The sequence below is a fragment of the Bufo gargarizans genome, chromosome 5 (assembly GCF_014858855.1).
Source record: "Bufo gargarizans isolate SCDJY-AF-19 chromosome 5, ASM1485885v1, whole genome shotgun sequence".
In the NCBI taxonomy this organism is placed as follows: domain Eukaryota; kingdom Metazoa; phylum Chordata; class Amphibia; order Anura; family Bufonidae; genus Bufo; species Bufo gargarizans.
The window spans coordinates 142,943,163-142,970,088 of record NC_058084.1 but is presented as its reverse complement, the minus strand read 5'-3'; the positions used below and the strand labels follow the sequence as shown (position 1 = coordinate 142,970,088).

The 26,926-nt window shown below is 41.3% G+C and overlaps 1 protein-coding gene across 4 annotated transcripts in view; it reads left to right on the top strand.

The window, feature by feature from the left end:
* EPB41L3 (erythrocyte membrane protein band 4.1 like 3) overlaps positions 1 to 26,926 on the top strand; it is a 320,068-nt gene that overhangs the window by 23,095 nt on the left and 270,047 nt on the right. The gene's annotated exons all lie outside the window — the stretch shown is intronic.

The following is a 26,926-nucleotide window of genomic DNA, read 5'->3' as shown; positions in this document are numbered from 1 at the left end:
ATATGCATTTACATTCCTGCTCATTATAGGCTTTGAAGTCAAGGAGGCGGTCCTATCAGTGATTGACAGCTATCACATAGCGGTGAGGCTGTTACTGATAGGACCGCCTCCTTGACTCCAAAGCCCAGAATGAGCAGGAATTTAAAATGTATAAAGTTTTACTGAATCTTTTCCCATAAAACTATAGATCAATCTGCTCAGCTCCTCCTGCTCTATAACATGCTGCCTGCAGATTACATTGCCTTTTCATGGTGACAGGTGTCCTTTAAGAGGCTCAGCTGAACATTCATACCTTTTTTTTTACACCATGCATAAAAAAAACACAGATCAACTTTGGAAAAATATGTACAGGAGATGGGACGATCACAACCTTGCCTCTTAAGTCCCCGCCTTCCCTTGATGGGTCACTTGTGCAGCCCAGGCAGTGTTGTGTCCTTGAAACCAACTTTTGTGGCTGCCTGGACCAAACACTTACAGGTCAAGTTCGCCTACAGTACCATTAATCCATTGGACTTTAAATAAGAACACCTTCAAAAACCTACCAAAAGCGGGGGATGATAGTTTCCACTCTAAAGGCTAAAAGTTTAGGAACCTATCTGCCCTACTTAAAGAGCATCTGTCAGCATGATCAATTCTACTAAACCAGGCATTCATCCTGGTAGGGTTAATCATACTGATAAAAAACAATACCCTTATTATGACTCTCAGTGGTCCCATTACTGAGAAAACTGCAGTTTTATTTATATCTAAATGACCTAACTGGAGGAGAGCCAGAGCCCTCGGAGCACCAGTTTGCCACACCTCCTTTAGCTTCAGTCCGCTAGACTGACAGAGCTAGTCTTCTAGAGCCTAGTGCTCTCCTGGTCTTCTGGTCTTGGTGCTTGCTCAGTATTTCTCTTGCAGCTCTTCAAGCAGTACAGATTCAAACTGTCATCTTGTGCCTGCGCTGTATCTCGCGGTCTCTGGAAACACAGCGCAGGCATAAGATGACAGGTCTTGGAGCACAGCAGGAGAAATGCTGAGCAAGCACCAGAAGATACTGCACTGGCAGGAAAATACAGGTTTTGGCTGTCTCGACGCCAGAAAAACTGCAGCCACTAAAAGACTAGTCCTGTCAATCCAGAGATGGGGGCGAGGGACTGAAGCTGAAGGAGGTGTAAACAAACTGGTGCTCTTAGGGCTCTGGCTAGCCCTTCGGTGCTCCATTTTGGTAATTTGCATATAAAAAAATGCTGATTTCTCATTAATGTGGCCACCGGAGAGTCATAATAAGGGTATTGTTTTTATTAACCTGATCATCCCTACCACGCTGTATGCTGGTTTAATAGGATTGATCATGCTGACAGATGCTCTTCAAACCCTAATTCCATACCTCTACCATAGCCCTCCAAAAATTCCAGTCTTTCATTTTCTGGCCATCACCTTCTGAGCCTCATCTTACCATTGTCATTCTCATCTGCCTCATCCTATGTTGCCAGTTCTAGCTCCAAATCCACCTCATTCATTGAGGTGAAGGACTAGGCACTAGTAGGCGTTTATGCATATCTGTAATCTACCTTTGTATCCTGCTCACAATTACTTTATCTGTGTGATGCACAAAGTTCAATCATCCGTCATTCATGTGATTGCAGTTACTCTACACTATGAAAGCAGATGTGTTGCTTGGCTTGAGGAATTAATGCACAGCTTGGCAGAAGATAAAATCCACTGTGATTAACAGGGTTTGGAATGGGACTGAATGTTAAAATGAATAAAATTATTTAAAAGGAAAGAAATCCAAGTGCCATAAAAAAAAAAAAAAAAATCATATACCAAAGTCAAGTTACTCTGTGGAAAAGTATGATTTGTAATACAGTAGATAAGCATGCAATGAATAGTCCAAAAAAAGGAGTAATATGATGCTTTTCACATGGTTGCATAGAATTTATGAATATTGGAAACGTATGAGCTACTTTTAATCGTTATGGACTAAGAGTATGTTGTCAGTATTGAATCTGTATTGGGGCCATCTTACACGGTTCTTCCTAAGAGACTGCCCATCAGTATTATGGATCTGTAATACTGATAACATACTGTATGGATATGATGTATGGATACTACGAGAAACATTTAAAAAAAAGTTTTAATATATGCAAATGAGCCTCTAGGAGCAATGGGGGAGTTGCCATTACACCTAGAGGCTCTGTTCTCTCTGCAACTGATGCACCTTCTGCACTTTGATTGACAGGGCCAGGCAGGGAAAACATCATAATGCCCGACCCTGTCGATCAGAGTGCAAAGAGAACAGAGCCACTCAGTTTAAGGCAATGCCCTCATTACCCCTAGAGCCTAATTTGCATAAACTACAACTTAAGGGTTAATGCACGCAACATTGCAGTATATGAAGACTCTATAGAGCCATTTGGTCTCCGTGCATTGATGTACAGGCTCCATCTGACTTTGTATTTATGAAGACATTCTCCCCTAGAAGCTTTGAGGAATGTATTCCTCCAAACAAATGGGGCATGCCATGAATTTTTTCATACAGGGGCATAGAAATAAGGCATTATTTATTCTTCTTAGAAGAAATTCTCATAGAAAAATATATACCCGTATTTTTCGCCCTATAAGATGCACCTAGGTTTTTGGGGAGGAAAATAAGAAAAAAAATATTTTTAACCAAAAGGTGTGCTGTGTGTTTGGTGGGTTTGGAACTAATGGTGGTCTGTGGATGGCACTATTACTGGGGATCTGTGGATGACGGACACTGTTATGGGGGGATCTGTGGATGATGGACACTGTTATGGGGGATCTGTGGATGACGGACACTGTTATGGGGGGATCTGTGGATGACGGACACTGTTATGGGGGATCTGTGGATGACTGACACTGTTATGGGGGGATCTGTGGATGACGGACACTGTTATGGGGGATCTGTGGATGACTGACACTGTTATGGGGGGGATCTGTGAATGACGGACACTGTTATGGGGGGATCTGTGGATGACGGACACTGTTATGGGGGATCTGTGGATGACGGACACTGTTATGGGAGGGATCTGTGATGGACACTGTTATGGGGGGGATCTATGATGGACACTGTTATGAGGGGATCTGTGGCTTGCACTGTTACAGGGGGGGATCTGTGGATGGCACTGTTAGAGGGGGGATCTGTGGGTGGCACTGCTATATATGTGCCATCCACAGACCCCCCCAGCCCATAACAGTGCCATCCACAGATCCCCCAGCCCATAACAGTGCCACCCACAGACCCCCCCAGCCCATAACTGTGCCATCCACAGATGTCCGCCATAAAAATGTCATCCACAGATCCACCCCCCCCCCCCCCACACCGCTCCAGTATGCAAATATAAGACGTCTTATTCAATTAATAGTTATTAAACATGCCCACCAACTCCTAATAGTACCTTACATCCTAACCGCTTCAGTACAATGGAGGCAGGCAGGCAGGCCGGGCGGCGCATCACTCACTGACGTCACTTACCTGCGCCGCCTGCTACATTCATAAAGTAGGCGGTGCAGGCACGTGACATCAGGAAGTTATGCTACCGCCCGCCCGGCCTGCATTGTACTGAAGCGGTTAAGATTTAAGGTACTATTAGGAATGAAGGGGCATATTTAATAACTATTAATTGAATAAGGCATTTTATATTAGTATACCGTAGAGGCGGGGCCATAGTACAGTGACTGCACCGCCCCGCCGCTATTGCCGGCCCCCAGATCCTCCTCCCAGTCCCTCCCCGAGTCCCCGCTCGCTGGTAGATTGCAGCTTGCGATGTAAAACTGGCAGCATTCGCCCCATAAGACGCAGGGGCATTTTCCCCCCTTTTTTTCGGGGAGAAAAAGTGCGTCTTATGGGGAGAAAAATGCGGTATATCATGATTCATAAAATCCACCTTTATTAATTGCATTTAAAAAATATCCTCCTGAGACAAACGTGACCTGAAACCAATGCGTTTCTACCAAAACATGATCTTAATCATGCCATGATTACCCATAATTAAGATCATATTTTGGTAGAAAGGTGTTGATATGAAGTCGTGTTTGTCTCAGGATATTTTTTTATCGCATTAAATAAAGGTGGCCTGGTGCAAGAGTTCAGCTTGAGACCCCCTTTCCCTCAGTGCTTTGTGGCCAAGGGAAGGGAAACACGAAGCCTTTGTGCTGCCTAAGGCACAAATTGAAACAGCACCAACCCATGCCAAATTCTTGACCTAACCCCTTCCCTTCAGCCAGAGGTAAAACTTGACCTGCATACACTTTCTATAATACCGGTGTTTTCTTATGCGGCACTAGGATCTTTGGACCCTATCAGGCTCCTGGGCCCAGTAGTGACTGCTACCTCTGCGCCCCCTATAGCTACGCCCCTGGTTGCTACCAACTGGAGCATTGAGCTGCACACAACTCTCTAGTGTCAGGACCGTCATGTGGCTGCAGCATATATTATGTTGACACTGGGTTACCACCAGAATGGTGGGCCCCTGAGGTACTCAGTCAGTCCAGGTCTATGACTAGGCTAAATAGGGTGCGAGCAGGCCCAGCTTGGGTTCTACTGTGTTGGAGGTTGGATCCAGGCACTGGAAGCTGCTTGAACTGTCCACGAAAGGAAGCAGACATCAACGATCATCTGAAGCTCAGGGCTAATGAGACAGTGGGGGTAAGAATAGACAAAAAAGAGCGGAGCTATCCTATCTCTGCCTGCATAGAACCTACTGACGCTGGCCAGTCAATCATCGAGTCATTGATTGAGTGACATGCGACCTGGACAGCGGTGGATCGTTAAAGTACAAGGAGCAGGAACGTGCAGCCAAAACTACAAGGGCCATTGCTGGGAGCGAAACCAGAGTCAGTGGCTTAGTAGGAGGGTGCAGACTGCAGCCCAATAGACACGCATCATCATTTAGAAGAACCACCAGGATTGGCGGGCCCACTAAGTGCTAGAAGGTGCAGCCCAAGGGGCATTTGGCCAGTAGTGCAGATGCTCAGTCCAGGCCTGGTGGTATCCCATCCAAATTGATGGAATCTGCTGACAAAAATCTAATAGGTATGATCAGCTTTAGGCTGTGCTGCTAAAATTGATGGGGTTGGTGGCTGGTGGCTTCTTGTTTTTTAAGCAGCAGAAACTGGAAAAGTTCCCTATGCGCTATGGAAAAGTATCCAGGCATCAAAATTATCCAGGCGCCAAAATTTCAAAGATGGTTGAGTAATTTATAGTTTGGAGCAGAAATGCTGTAACTTGCCAACAGCGATAAGCAGTTTAGAGTATAATTGGAAAAGTGATTATGTCAATTTCATAGAAGGGGCAGAAAATGAGTAGATGAAGTAAAACTGATTAATGTTGTCACACATCACACCTGTACAGTGTCACATTGTAGGACATTGAATTATGAATTCCATTTCACAAGCAACTAATCTGCCATCTCATAGACATGTACTAATCATTCATCGCATAGTTTATTATTCAGACTGATAATATAATACAACCGTCCACTAAGCAAATGCAAAAGCACGTCTCCTGTGTTCTCTCCAGCCCCTTTGATTGCCCCCGAAAGCTGAATCGATAGGCAGCTGTACAGCCCAGGTTCCCTTGTGAATGGGTATGAAGGGGTGTTATATAGAAATGACCATAGAGATAGAGTTACAGGGTAGCAGAACATGACTCAAATATGTCCATGACCCTTCATTAAATGCTGCGTGGTAAAGACGGACCGGGTACTTGGCCACATATATTGAAGTGTTTATTGTTGCCGATGAACCCTGTATTAACCTGCATTTCTGTACAGATGAGGAATTTTTCTAGGTATTTCAGGGGCCAGCCAATGGACACTTACTAAAAGTGGCTTAAAAGCAATTTAAATTCATCTCCTCCGACCTTTTTCACTATAAGTGACTGATATAATGTCCCTCGGAGAGAGAAAGCTCCTAACCATTTCTCAGCTAATAAATATTTTAGCTGTGTTCTGTACTTATCTAATGTGTCTGAGCAACATAACGATATAACTCACATTTTTTTGACCTTGGTGGTTGGCAATGAAAGTATACTGGAGTCGACAGGGAGTCATAAGTTGAAGTGATTTCCAGTATGGAAAAATGTTATTTAGTGCGGAGGGAGGGAATTTGTGCATCATTAAAGCCGTCTGCTCTTCCTACGGCATAAATAATGCCATTAGTAATTAGGGAAGGTACTAATTATGTATTGTTGATGTATAGTTGTGTGTGTTAAACAAAGTATCGTGATAAATCAGCTGCCTTGGGGATATTGGTAAAGTGTGAAAAATGAAATTCTGCATTCTTTGCTTGTCAATTTCAGCTCTGTGCATGGTGAAGTTTAGGACCTGCTCATAATCTATTATTCATTTTTATGTATTTGCAAGTAAGTGGGGCACATTATGTGTGTCTGCCAACACAATTTGCAATGATTGCTAGTAATGCAGTAATTCCTGGCGTGCATAGCTGGGTGACTGCAAGGTCAGCCTTATGTTACGTACACAACGCGATGAAATAATAGGCTGCGCCTTTACAATTTTAAAAGGTGCGGTATAGAATTTTTTTGGGGGTAGCCGTTTGTGAATCGGTCAACATACTCAAAGCGTTGGCTATTTGCTTTTACCAAATCTGAAGTTATTACAATAATAATCAAACAAACAAAAATGACCCAGGGTATCCCCAAGGCGGGTAAGAGACAGTGCCCACCCTGAATAGCCACAGGGGATACACCTAAAGTGTAACTCGGTAAAAGCTCCCGAGTGAAATAGCAGAAACAAATGAAAAGAGAGCTCATATTACCAAAAATATATCAATTTTATTACAATAAGTTAAAAATAACAGAAAGAAGAGAAAAGTAAATTAGTACATGAGATGCCGTAAAGCAAGGTGATGGGAGCGGAGAAAAAACAGCACCACCCTGGGAGGAAGGAGCACACGGTTATAACAAATGGAGAGATGTAATATACGTAATATCTAACATGGGAATAAAAAAAAAATCTTGGGTACAGTGCCCAGCCCATGCAACTAGTGGATGGAGAAATAGAACCATGCAATATCAGGTAAAGCGCGGTCAACTCATGCACCCCCACTGAAAGTAGATGCAAACGTATAAGGATGAAGATGTATATCATAAGGGGCAAGGTGCCGGTGGACAAAAATTGACCACACAATCAGCGGGGGGCTTGCTTTACGGCATCTCATGTACTAATTTACTTTTCTCTTCTTTCTGTTATTTTTAACTTATTGTAATAAAATTGATATATTTTTGGTAATATGAGCTCTCTTTTCATTTGTTTCTGTTATTACAATAATAGTTAAGGCAAAATCTCTTTTTTTCTGTACGTCAAACGGATACATTTGTAAACAGAAAAAACGTATGGCTTGACGTACCCATAGACTATAATTGGGCAAGCGTAGTTTAAAAGTGCATACTTCTGACTTAATTTGTTATTCTTTATGTTTCTGTATGTTTTTTTTTTTTTGCAGAATAGAATGACGTAGCATGCCACGGTTTTCTGTACTGCAAAAAAACATATAGAATCATATACTTTTTTTTGCATTGCAGTGAATAAGAGACGAATGGAAATATAAGACAATACATTTCCATCTGTTAAACGTATACTGTTTTATCCAGATATTTCCTTTGATACACTTCAAATGTTATTTTATTTTTTAAACAAAGATTAAAAAAATGGATATGTTTTTGTTTAAACAAACGTACTGGAATATATGCACCTCCGTCAACCATGTATGTTAAAAAAAGGATAGATGACCACAAAATTGCATACATTTGTATTTTTTTTTTTACTGTATGTTTAAATGTATCCGCTTGACGTACAAAAAGAACAAGATGTAAACACATATATTTTGAGCCAAATGATCATTTAATGGGTTAAGCGATGACTGATGGGAAAAATCTGACATATAGTACATGTATAGTTAGAACCAGCCCTGTACCTCACATGGATCCAGAGATCTCCCCATTTATTGCTTCAATTGCTCTGCTAGATTATTTTCAAGCCGGCAGATCAGGGGGGGGTGTCCTTGTTCGGAGGCATGTCCTTTCTGCTGCAACTCTCTTCCTGTCATAGCTCAGGGGGAAAGTCTTTTCTGCTCCAGCTCCCTCCCTATATCTGTCAAAGCTTCTAACAATAGATATGGTTGGTGACAGTTGAAGGATGGAACTGAGAATGTGCGACAACCTCAGTGGGTGGACATGCACATTACTATACAGATTAAACACTTGGAGACACCATTATAATGAAATAAAGAGAATGTCTCACGACTAGACCATTTTTTGAAACTGAAACTTAACCAGTTATTCTGCCACTGATATACGTGAGAGAAGTCTTTGAGTGGAAATCTCTTGTACAGGCAATGGAAGATGTTGAACTTGCTATAATCATTCCCCTAGCGACAGCAGTTGCATGTGGAAGTCCAGTGAGGGAGATGCATTGGATAATACCTTAAGGTAATTGAATGTACCTTTAGAAATTATGATAGAGGAAAATCCTCTCTCCAGCACTGTGAAGCATGTCTAACAAAGGAAAGAACTGCAAGGCACAGGGTATGAGCTTGCAGAGGAGTTGGAGTTACAGGATGAATAACATAGAACTTACAGCATAAATAACTTACATAAACCAAATTTAACTATGGCCGCTAGATGGCAGCAAAGTAGCTAAGTATAGTGGATAACAATACAATAACAAATTCTAAATGAGAGCCATTAGCTGAGGCAGCACACCAGTTTTCATGCTTGATGATGCTAAAATAACATTTACTGGTGGCACAACCCTTTTAATAAGTAGGGGAGGACTTCCAAAATCAGTGGCAGAAATAATCTGTTGTATCAGAACTCATCTAAATTCTGTAGCACATATTGTGAGGATAAGTGCATTGCCAAGGCTGTCTGATGATATACAGATAAAATACCAGATACTGAATGAAGATTGCTGTTAATGCTTGCATAATAATAGACACAGGATAAATGATGGCGATATGCATATACATAAGCTTTTAAGTGATCAAACCAGTGATTTCACTGACCTGTCAGAAATTCAAAACTAGACTACTCCAAGAATTAATGAAATAAGGAGGTACAAAGGCCAGACAGTGATAAGATTAGTTTGGTCATCTGTCTAGTCAAAGTGAAGCATAGTCTGGTCCAGCGTATAGGTTATCCCATGCAAATACATCAGCCTAGATGGCGAGTAAGATGGTGTTCATGTAGAAGATGGAATCAATATTAGACATAATGTCTAAAATTGAGGACAGTTGAGGACATGGCAATTTTCCATTTTTGTTTTTTACTCCCCGTCTTCCCAGAACCATATCTTTTTTATTGTTTTCGTTCACATAGCTGCACTTTTATGTCACCATTTAATATTGTATATGGTGTAGTGGGAAGCTGGAAAAAAAATGTAAAATTGAGAAAATCAGAACCCCCCCCCCCCCCCAAAATTACGCCAGTTTTAAGGGTTTTGTTTTCACAGCATTACCTATACAGTGAGGGCTCATTCACACGACTGTATGAATGTGTCCGCATCTGTTCCGCTATTTAGCGGAATGGTTGTGGACCCATTTTTTTGCCACGTGGCCACAATAGATAGTTCCACGGCCCCACTAAAATTTAAAGCATGTCCTATTTTTCGGACAATAAAAGGGATTTCTATAATGGGCCACCCGTTCCGCAAATTGTGGAAGGCACACGGGCAGCATCTGTGTTTTATGGGTCTGCAATTTGCGGACTGCAAAACATGGCGCAGTTGTCTGAATGCTCCCTAAAACTTACATTATCTTGGACGATTACAGTGATACCACATTTACTGTATTTTTTGGATTATAAGATGCAACGGACTATAAGACGCGCCTAGGATTTGAAGGAGGAAAATAAGATACATTTTTTTTCCCATCAGACCTCAGATCAGCCTCCCAGGTCCAATCAGGGTCAGATCAGCCCCCATCAGACCCCCAACCCTCCTCAGACTCAGAGCAGACCTCAATCAGCCTCAGATGGGACCTCACAGCCCCCGACAGCCCCCATCAGTAAGATTGCGACTTTTTTGCAACTTAAAAAAAAAAAAGAAAGAAAGCTCAATGATAAATCTGGAGTGAAACTCATTAATAGTGAGGAACGATGCTACATCCAAAGTCGTTTCGCTGAAAATTTCGGATTAATACTGCATTAAAATGTACGGGTTCCAATAAGCTGAAGTCAGTTATTCACGAAGGTGCACAAGACTATGTTGAATAATTTCGATAGTTGATTTTTAAAATGGAAAACCACTATAAAACTTGGAACTGAACTTGGCTTTGGTCCCAACTGGTACCTTGGAACCGAAGCCAAGTTTGGTTCCAAGTTTTAAAGTGGTTTTCCACTTTAAAAATCAATTACCAAAGTTATTCAACGAAGTCTCCCGTAACTTCGTGAATAACTGACTTCGGCTCATGGGAGTCCGTACATTTTAATGCTATATGGAGACGGATCTCCGTACAGCATTATTCTGAAGTTTTGAGTCAAGTGACTTCGGATGTAACACCTGAAGCTTGCTGCGCTTTTCACTACTCATTAACATAGCTAGCCGCAACCACCTTTCTACCCACATTATAAAAATGGAGTGAGTGTTGTAAAAATGCAAAAAGTCTAAACATTTGCACAAGCGAGTGCAAAAAAGTTGCAAGATTTTTCGCAAGTGAGTGCAAAAAGTTGTAAAAGCATATTTTTGTGACTTTGTGATACCCCAAATCTTGAGTGAAGATATGATAAATTAGGGCTTATGACACTACACCAGAAACTAGTGTAAATTTTTTTTGTAAACCCTGCCTTTTCGACTTTTTTAACACCATTGCGTCTAAATTTAGGTGCAAGTGGCGCTTCTTTCTGAAAAGAAGGAGTGGCCGGCGCAGCCTGGGGGCATGGCAGGATATAGTGCGGGCTGGAATATCAGCCCTAGCACATTCACTATCATTTACTAGTATAAACGGCTGAAATCGCTGAAGGAGCTGGAGTAGATTTCAGTTTAGGCGCACAGACTGCCAGTGGATGCGTGTAATTTCTGAATTTATAAATTAAGCTCAGGGACCGCATAAAAGGCCAGTCTTTGATAAATGACCCCCAATGTCTAAGAGTACAAAGGAAAAGGACAACCATCAATTACTAGAAGAAGCAGTGTAGGAGGAATAATAGGGTGTCAGGCATTTTTGCTAAAAATTGTGACTGATTAGAGCCACAGGGGAACTTGGTTTGTGACACAGAGGAACATCAATATAGAGATATATTACTTTTGTAATGTTTAATAAGCAGTAAAGTGTGCATTTCTGTACCTTTAAACTCTTAGTACAAGGAATTAAATTACAGTAAGGATGTATACGACTTCCTGGGTATTACTAGCAGAATGAAAACTTTTGTAGTTTATGTTGGTGGCTGCATTGGGAAACAATACATGATTGCAATAAGGTTTATATTACAACAATACTTCTTTTTTATGTCTCAGGAAGCTTATTTATGTTAAAAAATAATGCTGACAATAAAAATGAGGTTTAGAAAAGTTACTAAAATGCACCTTGCTACAGTGGCCTGATTACATTGCCGACTGGAAAAAACATTAAAGGGGTGGGCCACTTACTGATGGAAACGCTTAAAATGTTGGTGTGTATTAGCATGGAAGAACCTAACCCCCTCGAGTTCTTACAGCACCCGCTGCCCATGGTGTCAGTGTGTAAACAGTGACCACCACGTCCATTGCCCCCAAGATAATGACAATCACATAATTTACCCATTTGACCAGTTCCCTGGCTGAGTCATCTTCTACCCCAGAAATGAAGGCGTTCAGTGTATGCTCAGTATAACATGCCTACAGCATCTGCCCAAGTGTCGAATGCTTTCAGGAACAGTGCGGAAGAGGACATGGTCGGAGAGGTGGTCATGTGGGTTGAACTACTGTAACTCTCACCAGCCTTGAGGATGAAAAGGCTGCAGAGCTAGTTAAAGGGGTTTATGCCATGATTGATGTAAAAAATGAAAACCAGACATAGTACATATAATAGTACATGATGTATTCCAGTGGTTTTAGAAAGCTAGAACCAACCCTGTATCTCGCATGGAGCCAGAGCTCTCCCTATTCTTTCCTCCAATTGACTGCTAGATTCTCTTTAGGCTGCAGCTCAGGGGGTGTGCCATTTCTTAGGGGGCATGTGCTTTCTGCCGCAAGTATCCCTATTAAATTTCAGGGGTGTGTCCGTTCTGTTGCAGCTATCCCTATTACAGTTAGAGGGCGTGTCCCATCTCTCCCTATCACAGCTTGGGGGGGGGGGGGGGGTCTGCTGCAGCTCTCTCCCTGTAACAGCTTCTAGCAGTAGATAGGGCTGGTGGAAGTTGGAGGATGGACCTGAGCATGTGCGACCACTTCCTTAGGTAGATGTGCAAATTAAACACCAAGGGCTGCCATGAATGAAGTAAACTGAATATCTCAAAACAGAAAGTACATTACAAAAGTAACTAGTTTTTCATGCTGCATTATATTAAAATAACATTTAATGGTAGCACAAGCCCATAAAAATTAGTGAAATACCGTGATATCAATAACTTTGTAAAATGGCTTTGTGATGACCCATAGTCCGACCCATGTTTCATTTATTGAATGTGCATATTTGCCTTAGTTTTTTTCAGTATGTTTTCATGTGAATTATGAGATAAATAAATGGTTTCTTTTATGTCAATGTGTGTTTTTTTTTTGTTTATGGACTCTACTTTCTGCAGGTTGGCAAATTAATGTGTGAATGAAGCAAAGTGTTAACCTTTATTAGTATGCATTGCCTTAACAAGCTTATAGAGTGAGTTTAAATTAGCCAGCACAGAGCGTCCACATTTTTTATATTGACTCTGGATTAATATGGCTTCTTTGCTTAATTAGTTCTTGACCACAGTTAGGCCCTATTCACACAGTCAGTGTTTGGTCAGTGATTTCCATCAGTGATTGTGAGCCAAAACCAGGAATGGAGCCTCCACAGAAACAAGGTGTAATGTAAGACTTATATCTGTGGTTTTGACCCGCAGTGGGTTTTTGGTTCTCAATCACTGACGGAAATAAATGACCAAACACTGTGTGAATAAGGCCTTGTATTGACAATTTAATAACTCATCCGAAGGTTTCAAAAAAGCCTGTAACTCTGTTGGTGGGGTGTAAAAATGTAAATAGATCACGATATACCAGTGATGCCCAGGGGCTGTATATGGCCCTCATGTACCTGTACCCTGAGGCATTTTGGTTACGCAGGTTAATGTACTGGCTGAGTGATGTAACCTGCTATAGAGAATATGGCATCTATCACATCTTCAAATTTAGTAGTTATGCATGTATGTATAGATCTACTGTATGTTGTTTACATGTTCGTATATATGGTTTATAGTCAATATATATGTATATTGACAAAAATGGAAGAGGATTTCCAAGCAAAATCGTTGGGCCAAACTTTAAAGTTCCCTTTGTAAGGTCCAAACCTGTTTTAAGGGAAAAGAAAGCATAGGAACGAAACTCGTTTATAAAATACACTATAGGGAGAAAAGTATTGGGACACTACTCTTAATCATTAAACTCAGGAGTCTCATTCAGTCCCATTGCCACAGGTGTATAAAATCCAGCACAAAGCCATGCAGTCTGCCTTTACTAACATCTGTGAAAGAATGGGTCTTCCTAAAGAGCTCACTGGATTCCACTGTGGTACTGTAATAAGATGCCACCTCTGCAACAAGTTTGTGAAATTTCTTTGCTTCTAGATATTTCATGATCCTCTGTCAGTGGTTTTACTGCAAAGTGTTTAGGAGCAACAGCAACTCGGCCATGAAGTGTCCGACCACATAAAGTTACAGAGTGGAGTCGATGAGTGTATAAAGTCACCAACGTTCTGCTGACTCAATAACTGCAGATATCCAAACCTCCTCTGACATTAACATCTGCGCAAAAAATATGCGGTGGGATCTTCAAAGCATAGGTTTACATGGCCGAGCAGCTGCATTTAATGGGAGAAGATCTAATTAAAAGGGTGTCACCGAAGCTCAGGATGCTCCCCCTGCCGATTGATATCTAGGCTGGCCCTCATAGTCTTGCGCCTACGCCACTGCTTCAACTGGCGGTGTAGGCGTAGAGGCTGTGCTTTTGCAACTGGAGCAGAGACTGTGCATGCGCCTCTACATTTCCTGGTAGCGGCACATTAACAGTTGCCTCCCGGGCAGAGAAAGCAAAACCTCAGCACGGAGATAGTGAGGGATGGCCAAGATGTCCGGCCCTGTCGATTAAGCGGCAGGGGAGCATCCTCAGCTTTGGGGACACTCCGTCGCAGAATACTGCATGATGAGACAAATTTATTATTTAGTCCTAATACTCTTGTCCATTTTGTGTATGTGTATACATGTGTGTCACTCTCTGCATACCTCTTGTCCTGACCCTTGAACATCAATGTGGGCAGCACGGTGGCTTTTTGGTTAGCACTGGTGCCTTGCAGCGCTGGGGTCCTAGGTTCGAATCCGACCAAGGACAACATCTGCATGGAGTTTGTATGTTCTCCTCGTGTTTGCGTGGGTTTCCTCCGGTTTCCTCCCACACTCCGAAGACATACTGATATGGACCTTAGATTGTGAGCCCCATTGGGGACAGTTGGATGCTAATGTCTGTAAAGAGCTGCGGAATATAGTAGCGGTATATAAGTGCATAAAATAAAATGATAATAATCAATGTACCGTGTAATCCTCATAGAGTCAACGGCTACATTTCAGACCACCATAAAGTGTCAGGCTCGTACAACTGCTATTTTGTGATTAATTATATTTTCATACGATTGACTTAATTTTTCAATTTATTTAATTAATTCATCAATTAATTATGTCCTGAGCCTTGGCTTGTACAGCCAAAGCACAGACATAATGGCCTGTCCAAACCTTGAAATAATTATTCCTCATCTTTGCTTCTCTGGCCGCTTTCTGCTATGCAGCATGCAGATTGTGACAGGTGGCATATAGTATTTCTCTACTTATTGAAGAAATATCTTGGGACAATCTACATTATTAATGTAATGGCTAATACAATTTTCTGCTGCCATGGATTAATTTTGTCTCGCCATACTTTTAATCATCTGAGTCGACTGTGGAAGTGATTACTGAGATGCCGCATTTAATGTCATTAGTTGCTAAAGTTCTGAAATCTTCTCCCAATAATTGTTTGAACAATAAATGTGTTGATTCTGCTTTCTTCCAATTATGTTCTGCTTTATATATCAAGGGGGGAAAAACAGAACTGGATCGCACATCCACAATGCAATGCTATGATCTAATTAAACTCGCTGTATTAAAGTGTACAGCCCCCTATGTTCTGCTTTATGTTCACCCTGTGATTAGTAAATGTGTGATCGTCTTCACGACATCAGTCTTATAACGGATGCAATCTGTGGAAATAAATAGCATAAAACCGTCTAAAAACAGAAGCGAGGAAGATACAAATTGTATATAATGAAGGTGCTTAAATATAAGAATAACAGATGGTATAGAAAACTTCTGATCATGCCTGGCACTGGGGTGAGCTGATGGCTCTGGGGTGGGGGAGAGCTGAAGGCACTGGGGGAGTGGAGCTGATGGCACTGGGGTGGGGGAGAGCTGAAGGCACTGGGGTAACGGAGCTGATGGCACTGGGGTGGGGGAGAGCTGAAGGCACTGGGGTAACGGAGCCGATGGTACTGGGGGGAACTGAAGCACATGTGGGGAACGAAGGGTGTTGGGGACTGATGGCAGGGGGTCTGATGAGTTTTTGAAAAAAGGAAAACAGCCTATTATTTAATTTTTTCTTATTAGATTACTCGATTAATCGTAAAAATAATCGATAGAATACTCAATTTCTAAAATAATCGTTTACTGCAGCCCTAGTGTACTTTAATCAATTTGTAAGTCATTAATGGTGTAGGGAGGTCCACTTAAAGGTGCACTTTGGGATAAATGGACTTAGCATTGGGTGAAACACCTGCTTACACCATCTGCTAACCCTAGCTAGTGTGTGTAACAAAATAGGACATGGAAATCAAATGTTGTGATGGAAACCTATGTGGGCATTTTCATCCCCTGTTTTTGTATCCCTTTTAGACGAGGGAACTGATTGATGTTTGTGAGCTAACCATGTCCAGAGTGGTTATAACTACAGGTGAAACTCGGAAAATTAGAATATCGTGCAAAAGTCCATTTATTTCAGTAATGCAAATTAATAGGAATTGCATTAATGCAGCTTAAAATTAGAATTTTGTGAAAAGGTCCAATATTCTAGGCTCAAAGTGTCACACTCTAGTCAGCTAATGAACCCATACCCCCTGAGCAAAGGGTACCTCAAAATTGTGACTTTGGGGTTTCATAAGCTGTAAGCCATAATCATCCAAATTATAACAAATAAAGGCTTGAAATATCTTGCTTTGCATGTAATGAGTCTCTCATATGTTAGTTTCACCTTTTAAGTTGCATTACTGAAATAAATTAACTTTGCACGACAATATTCAAATTTTTCGCGTTTCACCTGTATATACTAGTGGAAGGCTATCATAGCCTCAGTTTCTGTGTTTAGTAATTAACGTTATGTTCAGGGCTGTAGAATCGGTAGATAAACGCTCCGACTCCTCCGTTTTTGGTACTTCCGACTCCTCAGCACACAAAGAAGAAGGCAGCAGCTTCCTAGCCAGTAGTTCTGTGGTAATGACATGTATGTTGCCTTTCTTCAAAGAATGTATAAAATACATTTGCATATTAAATAATTTAATATGCAAATGTATTTTATACATTCTTTGAAGAAAGGCAACATACATGTCATTACCACAGAACTACTGGCTAGGAAGCTGTTGCCTTCTCCTTTGTGTGCTGATCTTCTGCTAAAGATGGGGCAGTGGGAGGATCCAGGAAGGGGCATTTAGTGTAAAACATGATTTCCCTAGTAGAATCCCAAAGTCAGGTTTAAAGTTTAAGCTAACAATCTGAGTTTACAAGTTTTTATAGCCTTAGGTGAATGACAGCAGTTTTTCAAATGGTTTACAGCTTCAGTCTTGAACTATTGACTATCCATTCCCTTCACTTATACAAGTGTCTAGTCCTGCAAAAAACATATTTACTTAACCAGTTATCAGTGAGAGGCTAGGTTAACCATGGGCGTTGCGTTCCCTGTAACAGCGGAACACAACACAATGGAAAGTATAAGTGCTGCCGCTCCTTAACTGTGTGTTGCGTGCCATATAGTGAAGGATATGAAAAGCATGCTTCTACATGGTCACTTAACGTGTTCGTTTTGCGGTAACGTGACGCACTGCATGCATTGGCCTTTATTCTTACAGTAGAGAAGTACCGTATTCTTCACAAAAGTGGGGGAAAAACAGCAGTGCGTCTTATGGGGCGAATGCTGCGACCGTCCGTGAATAGGCTGAGAGGGAGGGGGGGCTGGGGGCCGGCATCTGTTTCTGTAATAGCAGCGGGTCCCGGTGCAGTCACTGTATTCTACTTCACCGGGCCCCGCTCACTGTAGTGTACAGTAATCATATCTAACTTGTGGGTATTGTTAAAGTATTCCAATCATCTTAAATCTAGCGCTGTACTACTTACTACTAACTTTTAGGCAGTCAGGAGGCCGGGTGGGCGCTCGTAGCGTAGCTCACTATGTCACGCGCCTGCTCCGCCCACTTTATGAATGAAGCCGGCACAGGGCCCCGCTGCCATTACAGAAACAGATGCCGGCCCCCATTCACTACACAGGGACACTGTTATGGGGGGGATCTGTGGATGACACATAAGATAAGATGCTATATATGTGTCATCCACAGATGCCCCCATCACAGTGCAATCCACAGATGCCCCCACAATGGTCCCCCATATCAGTGCCATTCACATATGCCCCCATAACAGTGCCATCCACAGATGCCCCCATAACAGTGCCATCCACAGATGCCCCATAACAGTGCCATCCACAGATGCCCCCATAACAGTGCCATCCACAGATGCCCCCATAACAGTGCCATCCACAGATGCCCCCATAACAGTGCCATCCACAGATGCCCCCATAATAGTGTCAGACCACCATTAGTTCAAAACCCACCAAAAGCACACCTTTTGGTTCAAAATATTTTTTTTCTTATTTTCCTCCTCAAAAACCTAGGTGCGTCTTATGGGCAGATGAGTCTTATAGGTCGAAAAATACGGTAATTAATTATAACTTTTTGTGAATTGGGACATTTAAACTTGCTTTTTTATTTTTTTTATTCCAATTTAAATCTAGGAGTCGGAGTCGGTTTATTTTTTGCCGACTCCGACTCCAGTTGCCTCCGACTCCTCGACTCCGACTCCACAGCCCTGGTTTGTTAAAGGATTTTCTGCAGATGTAAAAAATGCGGCTAACAGCAGAAAATATGTAAAAATAAAAAAAAATATGGGCGGAAATAACTCTACCTACCAGTGAATTTTAGACATGTTCTACTACAGTATTTGTACAACTTGCTAGTATTTTCTGTTCATCATTTGTGATGTTTCTAATTTAATTCCTATGCAATATTAAATGGCATAAGTGGCATACGAAAGTACAACTTGTCCTGCAAAAAACAAGCCCTCATACAGGTATGTGAATGGAAAAATAAAATAGTTATGGCTCTGGGAAGACAAGGAAGAAAAATGAAAACGCAAAAAAAAAACTCCAGTGTTCAAAGGCTTAACGTAAAAACTTGATTTTAACAATGGGCCATTTTTGACCATACATTTGTGGCTATACCTACAGTTTCAAGAAAGAAATAAGTGAACCCTTTGGAATTATTTGAATTTTTGCATTGATTACTAATAAAATGTGGTCTGTTATCTAAATTGCAATGTTAGACAAACATAGTATAGTATATCTCTGCATTAGAGTTATCATCCAGCCTCGGCCCCTGTAATAAATCTGGTGCAGGTCTAGACAGACCCTATAAGATTATGCTATCTTTAGGATTATTAAATCTGGGCCACTGTGTATACTAAAAACTAGACATTCTTAAGATTCGACAAATTGATCAAAGTGGCTAATTTTTTTCTCAAACTTTACATCACTTATTGATTGGCTTACTTTTTGGTAATTTTTTGGTGCAATTTTGCACACATAAACTACCCTAATTTTCCATTAAGTCGCAATGCATTGTCAATGACATGAATGGCATTTCAATTACATGAAGGCACGTAGAAATGCAGTGCAAAGCATGTGTTCTATTTGTAGGCACAAATTAAGCCAGAATTTTGGTGCATTTAGCTTGGTAATTCCCCCAGCCCCCCCTACCCCCAAGGTCTTTTTGAATACATGCATACACAGCCAGTAAGTGGCTGAGACAGGTCTCCTCTGGCCGAACGGGCATATCCTGTGTATCGGGAGGATCGGGAACGGGAGAACCAGAGATCAGTGGAGGAAAGCATAACTTCCTTTGTTTTTTTACAAACATAAAGGATTGGCTGGACAAGCACCGTAACATTAGTTTAATGGGACTTCCATCTATAAAACTATAAAAGTTTAAATTTTTTTTTATTGTTTATTGCAAAGCTTAGCAGCCAATCTTCTCTTTTTTCCATTATACCTATGGACATCTGCAAAAAAGGATCTGTTCTGTTTAGAAACAAGACTGCCATAACAATAAGCCTAACATTGCACAAAATGGTCAATAAATTCAAAAGAAAAGTCCACGCTGTATGACAATTCATAAAAATGGCTGCTGTGAGAATTCAAACCAAAGCACTTTTGCACTTTTGATTTAGTTCTGGACCTGTTGTTGCTCAGGCTTGTATGGTAACAAGCCAGAGGTAGCACTAGAGAGACATTTTTCTTCCTCCTGGAGGATAGATATTTTATGTAAATTGCCCTAAAGACTCCCACCAGCTGAATATACACAGAGAATCCGTACCTAATGACTAGTAGATGTGGTAATGTATTGCAGTACCGGCTATCAACCTTAAAATGATCTTAAAAAGATTCAAAGTATAAATAAAAATAACAGCCCCAAAAACACAGGAAACCCCCCCCCCCCCCCACATATAAATACTTACAAACACAAAACACAGACAATAATCTGCAACAAAAGTAACAGTCCCCAGATCAGTATTGTCCTTTTGCGCTGCAGTTTTTCTTGTGAGGTGGGTACCCTTCACAAATAACCAATGTATATAATATAGAAAACCGCGCTGCTTCAACTTGAGTGCAGTTCACACTGAGGGAGACAACGTGTATCTATCAATGTGATTCATCAGTTTTGGTTCCCACTAAGGTCGATGCTCAAATCTCCTAAAAGTCAAAGAAGAGACGGCCCAACATAGTGAAATACCGCCAACTGAGTTTAATGTAATTTATTGTACTCTGATGTGCACATCCTCTCATGAAACGCCCGGCCCGGGTTTCGCCTCTGCATTCAAGCTCTCTAAATACAAAACCATCAACTCACAATATCACATAAAATACAAGTTAAAAAATCTCTTTAGTCTAATTCTGATTTCATAAAACTTTCTCTTTCTCCTCCTTTCAATCACATGATTAGTTTTCTCTATTTGTCTTCCATTAGTTCCTCCCCGCAATACAAATAGATCGGCGATTCCCCCTCTTTCTTGAAAACCCGCAGCTCTTTCTACCTCTGTATAGACCTCGATAATAAACTTACTGCACTGATATACCAATGTCCACATTTAGGAAAAAAACTTTTCTAAACAAACACTGAAGAAAATAGGATACAACTGACATCTCGATACTTTACATGTTCACTATACAAGCTTTTATGTCGAATTCGACATTTAAGCCCCCAGGCTGTAAAGTGCAGAGTTTGTAGATCCATTCTACTTCTCTTTTGTTGATTCTATTCAATGGATCGCCACCTCTCCAGTTATTGCGAACTGGCTCCAGCCCCATAAAAATCAAACCTTCTGGATTTTTATAATGTTTTTTTTCTTAAAAATGTGCAGATACACTATGTGTCTCTAAACCCTTCTTTATATTTCATATATGTTCCTGAATTCTTACTTTTAGTTTTTTAGTGGTTCGTCCTACACACTGGAGGCCACACGGACACTCCAGCATGTAAACCACAGATACGTGTTCACAAGAAAGCTCTCCCATTACTTTGTGTACGGTCCCGTTGCTCGTAGACACCACTCTTTCTTTCATACACTGTCTGTTAACTTTCAGACGGTTCTTGCACGGTACACAAAAACCGCACCATGTGAATCGGTGTTCCATGCCTTCAGTGGGTTGTGTAGGTATAAAGGTGTGTACAAGCTTATTTTTTATACCAGGTGCTCTTTTTAGGGATTCTTGGAAATTATGTCTCCTAGTATGGGGTCATTCTTAAGCACAGACCAATTCTTTTTAACTGCTCTCTTTATCTGCCCTGCATTACTGTTAAATTGTGTGATGGAACTTTATCCTCTTTGTGTGATGAAATCTTTATCCTCTTTAGTCTTACTATTACCTTCATTCCCCTTACTCTGATTTGTGTGCACACTTTCTTCCATAACTTTCTGTGCACAAAGCTCTATTATAACCCTTCTACAAAAACCTGTTTTGTATCATATTACTTTGCTCCTCATAGTCATCAATATTTGTGCAATTCCTATACACTCTCTTAAACTGCCCCTTCGGAATGTTTCTGATCCAGGGTTTATAGTGGCAACTAGTAGTGGAATTATAAGCATTGACATCTGTTGGTTTGAAGAATGTCTTCGTTTTTAGTTTACCTTCTTCAGAAAAAATAGTCAGGTCTAAAAAATCTACAGAATCCTCCAAACCTTCACGTTCTCCCTTCCATATTAACGTCTATATACCTTTTCCACACAATTAATTCCCTGTTTTTTTTTGTTCTTCCCAATATAGGTCTTACGTATTTATCTTCCCATGAGGCCATAAACAAATTAGCGAAACTGGGGACGAGTTTCACCCCCTTCGCGGTCCCAGTGCACTGTAAATAAAAACTACCATCAAACCAAAAAAAAGTGTGACACAAACAAAAATCTAAACAATCCAAAATAAATTCCCCTTGCTTAAACGTCATTACTGAATCTTTTTCTAGACAATCCTTAATTGCATTTATCCCTTTATCTTTGGGGATGATGGTGTACAGAGATGCAACATCAACTGTGGCTAATATCATATTTTCCGTGTATTGATCTAAACTCTTTATCAACTTCAAAATATCCCCTGTGTCTTTCAAATAAGTAGGGGTCTTGCTCACATATTTTGGCTGAAAAAAGTCCACATATTCAGTAAGATGGCTGGTTAGAGAATTAATCCCAGATACAATTGGTCTGGGAGGGGGGTCAATAATACTTTTATGAACCTTGGGTAGATAATAAATAACTGGAATCACTGGATATTTCATCTGTAGAAATTCAAATTCCCTCATATTAAGGATCCCAGTTTCCGTGCCCCTCTCCAATAATACATCCATTTGTTTTTTATATTCTGGGGTTGGATCTTTTTTGAATTTCATACATGTAGTATCATCTTCCAGTAATTTGACCGTAACTTCATCATATCTTTTTCTATCGAGGATCACCACCCCTCCCCCTTTGTCAGACGGTTTCACCACAATATGTGAATTTTCTCCAACTGTTTTAATGCTTTTCTCTCTTCATGGGTTAGATTATAATAAACAGGTTGAGGATCTATTTTATCTAATTCCTTTAAAAGCCCTCTCTTGAAAGCTTCAATACATTCATTATTTTTTGGCTGTGGAAAAAATTGAGATCTATCCCGGAAGTTCGCATGCATAATTTCCCCCGTACCTACATCTATGTTGTTTATTCTAGGGTTAGAGGTGACATATTTTACTATATTTAATTTTCATATAAACCGATGAATATCTAAAAAGGTCTCAAACTTATTAAGTGGTTTTGTGGGCGCATATTTCAGCTTTACTCTCTTGTTTCTGGGGCTGTTGTTTTCTTTTCTTTTCTTTCCTCCTCTACATCCTTTATAAGATTTATTTTCTTAGGTGTCCTTAATGTTTCTGTTTGTATCCTTGTTTCTATTTCTCCTTCCCTTTGATTCCTTTTTGATGGGGAAAATTTAATGATTCCTAATCTTGAGCCCTATTATCGTTATTCATAGGCTTAGATGTACTCTCCTCTCCATATGGGAAATGTTGGTCATTATATCGGGATCTGAAAGTTAACAGACCGTGTAGGAAAGAAATAGTGGTGTCTAGGAGCAACAGGACCATACACAAAGCAATGGGAGAGCTTTCTTGTGAACACGTATCTGTGGTTTACATGCTGGAGTGTCCATGTGGCCTCCAGTATGTAGGACGGACCACTAGAAAACTAAAAGTAAGAATTCAGGAACATATACGAAATATAAAGAAGGGTTTAGAGTGTCTCTGCACATAAAAAAAAAAATACATAAAAATAAATACATAAAAATAAATACAATAAAATAAATACATAAAAATAAATACAATAAAAATCCAGAAGGTTTGATTTTCATGGGGCTGGAGCAAGTTCGCAATAACTGGAGAGGTGGCGATCCATTGAATAGAATCAACAGAAGAGAAGTAGAATGGATCTACAAACTCTGCACTTTACAGCCTGGGGGCTTAAATGTCGAATTTGACATAAAAGCTTGTATAGTGAACATGTAAAGTATCAAGATGTCAGTTGTACCCTATTTTTTTCATTGTTTGTTTACAAAAGTTATTTTCCTAAATGTGGACATTGGGATATCAGTGCGGTGGTTTATTATGGAGGTCTATACGGAGGTAGAAAGAGACTGCGGCTTTTCTAGAAAGAGGGGGACTCGCCAATCTATTTGTATTGAGGGGAGGGACTAATGGAAGACAAATAGAGAAAACTAATCATGTGATATTGAAAGGAGGAGAAAGAGAAAGTTTTATGAAATCAGAATTAGACTAAAGAGATGTTTTAACTGGTTGTATTTTATGTGATATGGTGAGTTGATGGTTTTGTATTTAAAGAGCTTGAATGTTTTTTTAAATGAATTTAGTAAACTTGCAAATTAGGGCTGTAGTAACGCCCATAGTGTCTTGAAAAAGGAGCAATCTAGACGAGTCCACAGGTGCCCCTGACGAAGCGGAGGCGAAACCCGGGTCGGGCGTTTCATGAGAGGATGTACACATTTTATATGCGTGTTGTTTTATGGATCTTGTGAGTGCAATAAATCACGTTATTTAAACTCAGTTGGCGATATTTCATTATGTTGGGCCGTTTCTTCTTTGACTTTTAGGAGGTTTGAACATCGACCTTAGTGGGAACCAAAACTGAGGAATCACATCCATAGATACCTTTTGTCTCCCTCAGTGTGAACTGCACTCAAGTTGAAGCAGCGCGGTTTTCCATATTATATTCTTAAAATGATTCAGCTAGAACTGTATTTGCGAGATGGCTGGATGCAGACTTGGCACGGTTCAGAAGACGCATACTGCTGGCAAAGGCTTCTGATTTACTGTAATAGCTGGTATGGCAGACTGATTGCTTATTCTGAGAGTAGCATGACCCGGTGGCTGCTTTCAGGACATAAGCTACTTTTGGTTTATCTAGTACATCAGTTAACTTGTTTTAATGCTTTTTTTTTTCTTGCTTCAAACAACAGCTTAGCCCTGATTAGTACTGATGGCATTTTGTGTTGCTGTAATACAGGTTTTTTTCATATGGCATAAATATTATCTAAAGATTCAGATATTTTCCTGGTTTCAGCTATTGCTTTGATTTTGTCATGCGAAGGTTTAAAGTGTAACTGCCGTTTTATTTTTTATACTGTAATGGTATAGTGTACCCTACAGTATATGTGCATTTGTGTTTTAAAATGTAATCATTTTTGGTTTTACATGATAAAAACTCCCACTTTACCATTGTGCAGCCCTCTCCTCAGGGCATTGCCATGTGCAGTCCGTCTTCTCTATCTTCAAAACAAGAGACGGATCAGCTCTGGGAGGAGGAGCTCAGCCCTGGACGCGCGTTCACAGTGTTGTAGGACACTGGCTCCTCCTCCCAGCCTTCATGCCTGCAAGGAGTCTGTGATGCCTACCCTATATCTTATTTTAAAGAGGTATGGCATATTAATAACATACCCTAAGTGAAAGTGTATTATACACATTGCGCTGCTGGAGGAAATCAGCACCGCTTGTCTTCCTTCACAGCAGCGCGATCTGACAGTGTACAGCGCGCTGCTGGAGGGAATCAGGGCTGCGCTTGTATTCCTTCACAGCAGCGCGATCTGACAGTGTACAGCGCGCTGCTGGAGGGAATCAGGGCTGCGCTTGTCTTCCTTCACAGCAGCGCGATCTGACAGTGTACAGCGCGCTGCTGGAGGGAATCAGGGCTGCGCTTGTCTTCCTTCACAGCAGCGCGATCTGACAGTGTACAGCGCGCTGCTGGAGGGAATCAGGGCTGCGCTTGTACTCCTTCACAGCAGCGCGATCTGACAGTGTACAGCGCGCTGCTGAAGGGAATCAGGGCTGCGCTTGTCTTCCTTCACAGCAGCGCGATCTGACAGTGTACAGCGCGCTGCTGGAGGGAATCAGGGCTGCGCTTGTCTTCCTTCACAGCAGCGCGATCTGACAGTGTACAGCGCTCTGCTGGAGAGAATCAGGGCTGCGCTTGTCTTCCTTCACAGCAGCGCGATCTGACAGTGTACAGCGCTCTGCTGGAGGGAATCAGGGCTGCGCTTGTCTTCCTTCACAGCAGCGCGATCTGACAGTGTACAGCGCGCTGCTGGAGGGAATCAGGGCTGCGCTTGTCTTCCTTCACAGCAGCGCGATCTGACAGTGTACAGCGCTCTGCTGGAGGGAATCAGGGCTGCGCTTGTCTTCCTTCACAGCAGCGCGATCTGACAGTGTACAGCGCGCTGCTGGAGGGGAGAGCTGTGTTGCTGGGAGAAACTAGATGAGTGTTTGGCTGTGTTACTAAAGTATAGGGGACACCCGGCTGCAAAAATATGATCATGGGGGCACCTGTCTGCAAAAATTTGATATAGGGGGCACCTGGCAGAAAAAAAAATTGTATAGGGGGCACCAGGCTGCAAAACTATTATATAGGGGGCACTGGCTGCAAAAATATTATATAGGGGGTACTTGCTGCAAAACTATTATATAGGGCATACTGGCTGGAAAAAATATCATCTAGGGGCACCTATTGGCTGATAAAGGTCACGTGTCTGCATTCTGATGTGAGGAGAGCAAGGGCTTATGATAAGTGAGGGAAGTACAGGACGGCCTCAAGAAAGGGCAAACATCACCACAGGAAGTGCTGCAGATGCCATTTTAGGAAGAAGCTGAAATACAGGCACAGAGAAATATGGTTGCTAAGGGCTGAATACAGACATCAGAAAGGTAAAATTAGCTGAAAAATGCAGCTTCATGAATATCTTCCCTTTAGCATCACATATGTAAGGAATATAATTTTTGGTAGTGAAATGGCAGTTACACTTTAAATTTCACTGTAAGAGGCCAGGAGGTTCATGCTGCCCGAACCACAGCTAGCATGTAATCCTGACAGGCTCCCTGGTTACAGCCAGCTATCATTTCAGAGAAAACCGTATAAATGGGGAGAATAATCATCTGGGTGGCTACCCACGGGGCTCTCTCTGCCCAGCTTGGTTTGATTGGTTTCTCCATATTTCTGTATAGGCTCATGTAATACTTGTTTAGGCTGGGTCTACCAGAGCGGGAGCTGTCCTCTGCTTTGGCTTGTATCAGGAAGCCCCAAGCATCAAGACATTATACTCTAGTAAGACATATGGAAAGTCAGTTGTCTTCATGACAGAACCCCTTTAAATACACAAGCAGCCTGCAGAAGTGAACTGTGTATACATTATGTCTACAACATGAAGTCTGAAAATAATTTGTAGCTGTGGAATAATAATGTCCGAAACTGGTTTGACACAGCTTAGGGTTATCCGAAGTCTAAAAAATCCCCCCCAATGCC